The sequence below is a fragment of the Zonotrichia leucophrys genome, chromosome 6 (genome assembly GCF_028769735.1).
Source record: "Zonotrichia leucophrys gambelii isolate GWCS_2022_RI chromosome 6, RI_Zleu_2.0, whole genome shotgun sequence".
In the NCBI taxonomy this organism is placed as follows: Eukaryota; Metazoa; Chordata; class Aves; order Passeriformes; family Passerellidae; genus Zonotrichia; species Zonotrichia leucophrys.
This window is the reverse complement of record NC_088176.1, coordinates 21,510,735-21,517,678: the sequence shown is the minus strand read 5'-3', so window position 1 is coordinate 21,517,678 and position 6,944 is coordinate 21,510,735.

The window sequence follows — 6,944 nt, the reverse complement described above, 5'->3', positions numbered from 1 at the left end:
AATCTGCACAAAATCACACAGCAAGTTGGAGAGTTCTGTGACTACTGAAAAGAAAAAGATTTCATGTTGAAGCAGGAACTACTTTCAAAACCAAGTAGAATCAGGAACAGAATTCTTCTCCAGCCCCTTGAAAACAGACTGTTCATGGTACCACATGTGAGATGTTCAAGCAGACTGCTTTTCTTGAGCAAGGGCCATGGAAAGGTCTTGGCTAAAGGCAGGCTGCCTGGGAGCTCTCCTGCTGCAGTGCACACATGAATTCTAAACAGGGCCACTCATCAGGGAGCAGAAAGAGCAGGGCTTCTCCAAGGAGAGGAGAAGCTGGGGAATGAAGGTGGCTTGAATGAAGCTCCACATTGCCTGAAAGGATCAGGCTGGTTTGACAGTCCCAGACCAGGTGAGATAGAGAGTCAACAGCAGCATCCTTCCAGGAAGCACAATCAAGCAAGAAGGCTGAAAATGGGTTTGTGACACAGCTCTAAGGTACGCCCAGGATACAGACAGAAGACAAAGTTACCTTGCAGGGCAGTTCTGGAGTTCACCCCAAAAAGCCAGTCAGGAAGCCAGAGCAATGAATGGAAGGCCTGGAACACCTATAACTTGGCTTAGCAGACAGCCCAAGGCTGAGTAGGCATGGACCTGCAGGCAAAGGTTGTGGGACAAGGCCTCAGGAGGGCCTCACCAAGCTCCTAAAGCCAGTCAGGGCCTCATAGAACCTAACCTATACTTTGGGACGAGATGGGAGTCTAAAGCCTTGTTTAGGCAAGAAATACTGCTGCTTTACCTTTCAGTAAAAATATATACCTGCTCTTATGCTGAAAAGCTGGAATTTGGCCAAAAAAAGATCAAGTTTTTGTTCAGCACCTGATATGATCTCCCATATAGATGTGTGTTTGGGCAAAAAAAGTTCTGCACAAAGGGTGATGGGCAATCATTCCTCTTACTTGTCTGCTCTGTAGACTGCAAAAATCAGTTAAATGAAGCAAATTTTAAATATATAAATATTTACATTAGAAATAGGAAAAAAAAAGTATCCAGTATTCTGCTTTCTAAATTTAGCCTTAAACCCTTAACTCCTATTAAAAATCTTAAATGAGTAAAAGTTTTAAATGAGTAAATGGTAGGCTCCTCAGTCTGTGTGTCATTTTAAACATAAAATTAATGTCTTCTAAGGGAATCTTTCAATATTTAGAAATTTGATGGCTGCCCAATTATTGAGAATTTGTATGCACATTCTTTTCTTTCACTGATCTGCTCTTTCAACATCACGAATGGTAACACTCTGGGAATTGTTTACCCAAGATCAGCATGGTTCAAGTGTTACTTAGGATCTCAGTTAGCATTTCTTGGGTTTTAAATGTTTAGTCCCTGGGGAGAAGTGAAAATGACAGCAGGAAGAACCTAGAGTACTAAGTCCTGCTGAAGCTGGCACTTGATGACAGGAGGAGAATGAACACACGAGGCACTACATTTTATGATAGAGCAAACAGGGAAGTTTGTATTAGATTGTATCAACTTGTGCTGTGTCTTGAGCACATGTGAAAGAAAAGAAACTGACGAAAGTTACAGGGTACAAAAACAAGCAGAATGCATGGAGAATGGGAAGTTGGGAATACGCGTAAAATGGAAATAAATAGTAGAGGGAAAAAAGAGAGACTTGTCACCTCTCACATGACAACTGTTCTAAGTGATGGCTTTGCAGTTGAGATGAGAAAGAATTTGTTCCTTCCTCCCTTGCCCCCAGACCCACCAGAGGGACACACTTTGCCCAGGGGGAATGGCTATGGCATCTGATGATCTGAGCCTCACGTCAGAAAGATGAATAGAGTCATTTTCTCTGAAGTAAAAGAGGCAACAGGCAATGAAGGGCAGGGTGTGTGCAGGCAGTGTGCAAATCTGCCTTTGGTTGGCCTAGAATATTAGAAAGGCATCTGCCACACAAGGAAAATACATCCCACCCAAAATGCTAAGACCCATGCATTTGTGTTTGCAGAAAGCCGACATCAGGCTGTTTCAGAGCTGTCAGCCCTCTGTGGGCAAATTGATTCATCCATGGGGACAAGCACCCCAGCTCTGAGCACTTACACAGGGGTTGGAGGCAAAGACACTGGCCAACATCTTGCTGACCCTGCTGTATTACCTACTGCTTCCAAACCCACAGAGATGTTCCATCTGGTCAGGGTCCTGCCCTCCTAGGCAGTGTTCCTGAGCACAAAGAGTGGACCTTTATTTCCTGCTGCCATCACTTGCCATCGATCAAAGCTACAGCAGGGTGATAACCCACTGCAGACCAGAAAGGCTGTAATACACTCTTCCAGAAAGACAAATGCTTTCTGAGGCTTCCCTATAGCTATAACACAGCCTTCCATCCATCCATCTGTCCCTGCACTTAGACACAAGTTGGCTTAGTAAGGATTCAACAGCAACAGACGGTTTACTTTCCCTTCCACATGTGCTATTCTCTTCCTCAGTAGGTCAAAGTCCTCTCGCAAAACTGCAGCCATTTCTGGGAAATGCTACTGGGAAGAGGAACGCCTGCCTCTCCTGTGTTACCTTTGCAATATAATTGTAAATCTGCGACACTCTAAGCAGGCCACAAATTCCACAGGTCAAACTGTAAACACGGCAGGAATTCGAGGTCCTTGACATTTCACGGAAAGCAAAGCTGTGAGACTGAGGAAAACAAGCTAAAGGCTAAGTTAAGATATGTCTACTAGCTCCTAAGAAGGATCAGTTCAAATAAGGAACTGCAGTCACAATTTCCTGCTTGATTGTCACTTTCTTCCAGTGAAGAAATAGTCTGCAACTGGCCCTTGTCAGGAACAAATTACTTTCCCTTCACTGCCAAGTCAGCTCCACATGCCCTGCACAGAAGAGAAGCAGGACTGCAAAAAGCCAGTTTTCCCCAGAGGTTAGGAACTACAGAGACTGGTAATCTGTACAGATAATTTTAAAGGGGTAACTTACCCTGCATTTACTGAGAGCAGTATAAAGGACTAAGAGGGAGTTTCATTCTAAATTAATTGAAAAAAAATCTGCTATGAAATATTTTGCATAGGAATTCTCATGAATGAATTTTTTTTATCCCCTGAGAGCAAGCTTTAGGGAGGGCTAAGACAGAATCTAAATCCAACCATAAAAGAAATGTGGTGAGAGCATGTTGGTATTTTAGCTTATGTTCTCAGATAGAGCCAATCTGTACCAATAAAAAAGCTAATTAAAATTAATTACAATGAAAAGCTTTTTAAGACATACTGTTTTCAGACTTCCAGTTTGTTCGCTTTTAGTGTGGGCAAGATACAATAAGCATTCTGCTTAGGCCTTCCTCACTTCATTCTTTCAAAAAATTTTATTTGTGAGAGAAAAAGGGAAAAACATCAACAATGAGGGTCCCAAGTGCAGGGCAGTCATACTGCAGGGCCATTTGAGGTTTATTCTATAGCACAGTTTAGGAGTCCTTATTCAACAGTTAAAATCAATGGTAACTTCACTGGGAAAGGCATGTCTGTCAGAGTTCAGGACTCTGAAGAAACAGTTTGAAAATAGTGAGAATAAAATCTCTAAAGCAATGATGTAAGCTTTAAATTAATTCTATTATCAAAAACACTTCACATGCAGATTTCCTAGTTTCTCAGTTAGGAGGTGTACTTTGGTGCTTTGCTTTTCTTTGTTCAGCCTAAATGAACTTTCATAACTTTACTGTATCCATCATACTTCAGTAAGTCCTGATTTGAACAACTCTTGACTGCTTACTCAAGTTTCTGGACTTGTTCTCTCCTAGGCAGAGAGTAACTTGATCCATGCATCCTGTTGATTCTTTCAATGTCTAAAATTAGCACTGTGCATGCACGCTTCCCCTACCTGGGAGCAAGCTCCCCAACAGAACCAGGGCACCACTCAGGCACAAAGGCCTGTGTTTTTTCAGTGGAAGAAACCAGAGATTTTTACCTTTAACTTCACATACAAGGAGGAGATTCCGTCCCACTCTCACATCCAGCATATGTGACAAGTACCATTTTGTTCAGCTAAATGCTGAAAATGGCGACATGGTTTGTAATCACAAGTGATGGCATCCATCCCAACATAGCAGAACCCATGGCTCTGACAAGCCCAAGCATGGCAGAAGCTGTGTGGCAGTCACTGGCCTGCACACTTGGAAAGGTTAAAGAGAATCCCCCAGCCTCTCACCCGTCCCTCCTCCACTCTTCCGTTCTCACAAGGATCTCTTGGGACACCCTTGCTAGAACAACATTTGTCAGAAAACGGAAGGCAACCCAATGGGAAACATCAGTGAACCTGCATTTACTTTATTTAGAAATGACACCCCATCCCTGTCCCCTGGGGTAAAACTTCTTTTCTAGACATGACCTCAGAGATGTGCTACATGCACCCTGCACAATTTATCACCATGCTGCCTATAATTAGGTTTGTTAACATACAGCCTAGTGCAGTCTTGTTGACTGGGAACTTAATCAAGTTACTATTGAGTTCTTGTATGCATTGCTTCGGGTGACTGTTTTACTTGCAGAATTATAGCTGTGACCAACGCGAGGAAATTAGCTCTGGACACAAGTTTTTTACTTTTTTTTCCCCCTACATGTGAAAATATTTAGCAAACAGTGACAATGATGGAAAACAGTAGGAAACAAAATGTTCTACATTAGTATAAAACATGAAAAATGCAGCAAGGACCCTCAGTGGTACAACATGTGTTATGCTGGCTGGCAGTCCATTAGGCTTGATAGACATTTCACTTACCTAAGTCAAATATAACAGTCTAGTATTCATTAATATAAGAAGGGGGTTGTGGAATCAAGCCTACCATCTGGTTAGAACGACAGAATAATCTACAACTCATGATTAGGTCTAAGGAGTGGAATTTCACTTTAATCTTTTTCATTGCTCGAAATTTCCATCTGCGCAGTACGGCACATCATTTTTCTTCAAGACAAATGTGCTGTTTTTCATGTTCCAAAATTAGATCAGAAGAAAACGATTAATCATGTCATGGCCTGGGAAAGGAAACAAAGCCCTGATATTTCTCTCTCTCTCTCTCTCTTCCCCCCAGCCCCCACCCCTCCCAGCTCTGGCTCTTTGCAAGGTCCTTTCTTTCCCTGCCTCAATTTTCAGCACAACTTTCAGAGATTCACATTGTGGTGGGCTAGGCACACTCACAACACAGGAATGTAAAATAAAGATGCAGCTTTGATTTGCACGGCCGTTTTTATTTTCCCCTTGCCTCTCCCCCACCCCCAGTTTGTCACTTCATCGTTTCCTCCTTCTCTCTCTCTCACTCTCTCTCCCTCTCCACCCCCTACCATGTGCCCCCTGGCACAGGACGACAGATGGTGACCTGTTTGCATGTGACACCGTAACTGAATCTAAACTCAAGGAAACAAGTCACCGGGCTGCAAATTAGTGAGACCACACAACTGTCAGGTGGCAGTCCCCTTTGACAGTTGTAGGCCATTATAGGAACATTGATGTTTTCGCAGTGTGACAAAAAGGAATCCTTTTTGCAGCAGACCTGTCTGTCAGCTGGCTCTCAAGTCATAACAAATCCCTGGCACTCAGCTGAGGCTGAACATTCGCAGCGTCAGGAGGATGATAAATGACCTGCAGGGCTTTGAAGTGCCTTGGCAGTTCAGATGGGTCCGTAGTGCTGACAGAGAAATATACACAACAGCGTAACCAATAATGAGAACATTAAACATTCCTGCTTTGTGACAGGCTGACAGAAAAACCCAGCCTCACATCAATCATCTGTGGAGATATAACCTTGACAATTAGCCCCCTCTCTGATACTCAGAGTAACCTTTTTTTCCCCCTCCCCACCGCCTTTTTTTTTTCTTCTTTTGCCTGGCTTATCTTCCCTGATCTATTTTTTTCTAGTATGGCAGAGAAGGGAAAAAACAGCAGAAAAAAAAAATCTGACATCAAAAACGATCCTTTCCTTTTCCTCCATGCAAAAATAAAATATGCCAGGACAAAGTTTATTTGATGGACTTCCACCTATTTCCCTTTAGGAGAAAGGAATATATTTTTTGCCCTATCTACCAAAGCATCTGTCACTACAAATACTCCTAGCAGAATATTGTTTACATATTATGCTTATTTTGTTCCTTAGGTTTTTTTCTTTTCCCCTACTCTCACATTCATATCAGTACATTCTGTTGTCAAGCATCGTTTCCACTTGTAAGAGTGAGATGATTAAGCACACGACTGTCCCCTTGTTACTGTATTCCAGGATCATTCAATAAAATAGATAGAATCTCAGCTTCTTTCCATAACCTTGTGTTTTCTCTTTTTTTGTATGTGTCTGTACTGGTTTGCCATTTTTTAGAACCGTTTACAGAGCAAAAATAATCTTCCACAGACAAATGAAAAGTGTAGCTGATCTTCCTGAAAACTAAACACTTTTTACAACCCCCTGGAATCATTCTCACTGAAGGGCAGGAATCCACTCAGAGAATTTCTCTTGCTCTCCCCAGTGTGGCATCAGCAGAAATCCCTCCTGATATACATGAGTGAATTCTTGCCATGGCTCTCTTCTGACAGCAGAGGCATTCAAGCAGTGGGGTCAATGAGAGTGTTTGTGCTCTGTGAGAGGCAAATTAGGCTTCTGGGCACTTTCTGCACTCCATCCTGGTGGCCTAGAGTCTCCTAAGTCACTAACTCAACCCCACAGAGAGGTTTCAAAGGAGCCTAAGAACCCTTGTGCAATAGCCTCAATCATAAATAGGTTCAAAATGGCATTTTTTACAGAAGATTTCATCTGGAGGAATGTCAATAATGTAAAATCCCCAAAATTTTCTGTCACTGAATTAGCAGCAAATCCTCTATGGTGTGCTGTGTCCCGGTCTCTGTCTCCCTGTTCCCAAAGAAATTTCTGTTTCACTTATGCAATGACAAACATGCACTCTTACTCTCATCAAGCACAGCAC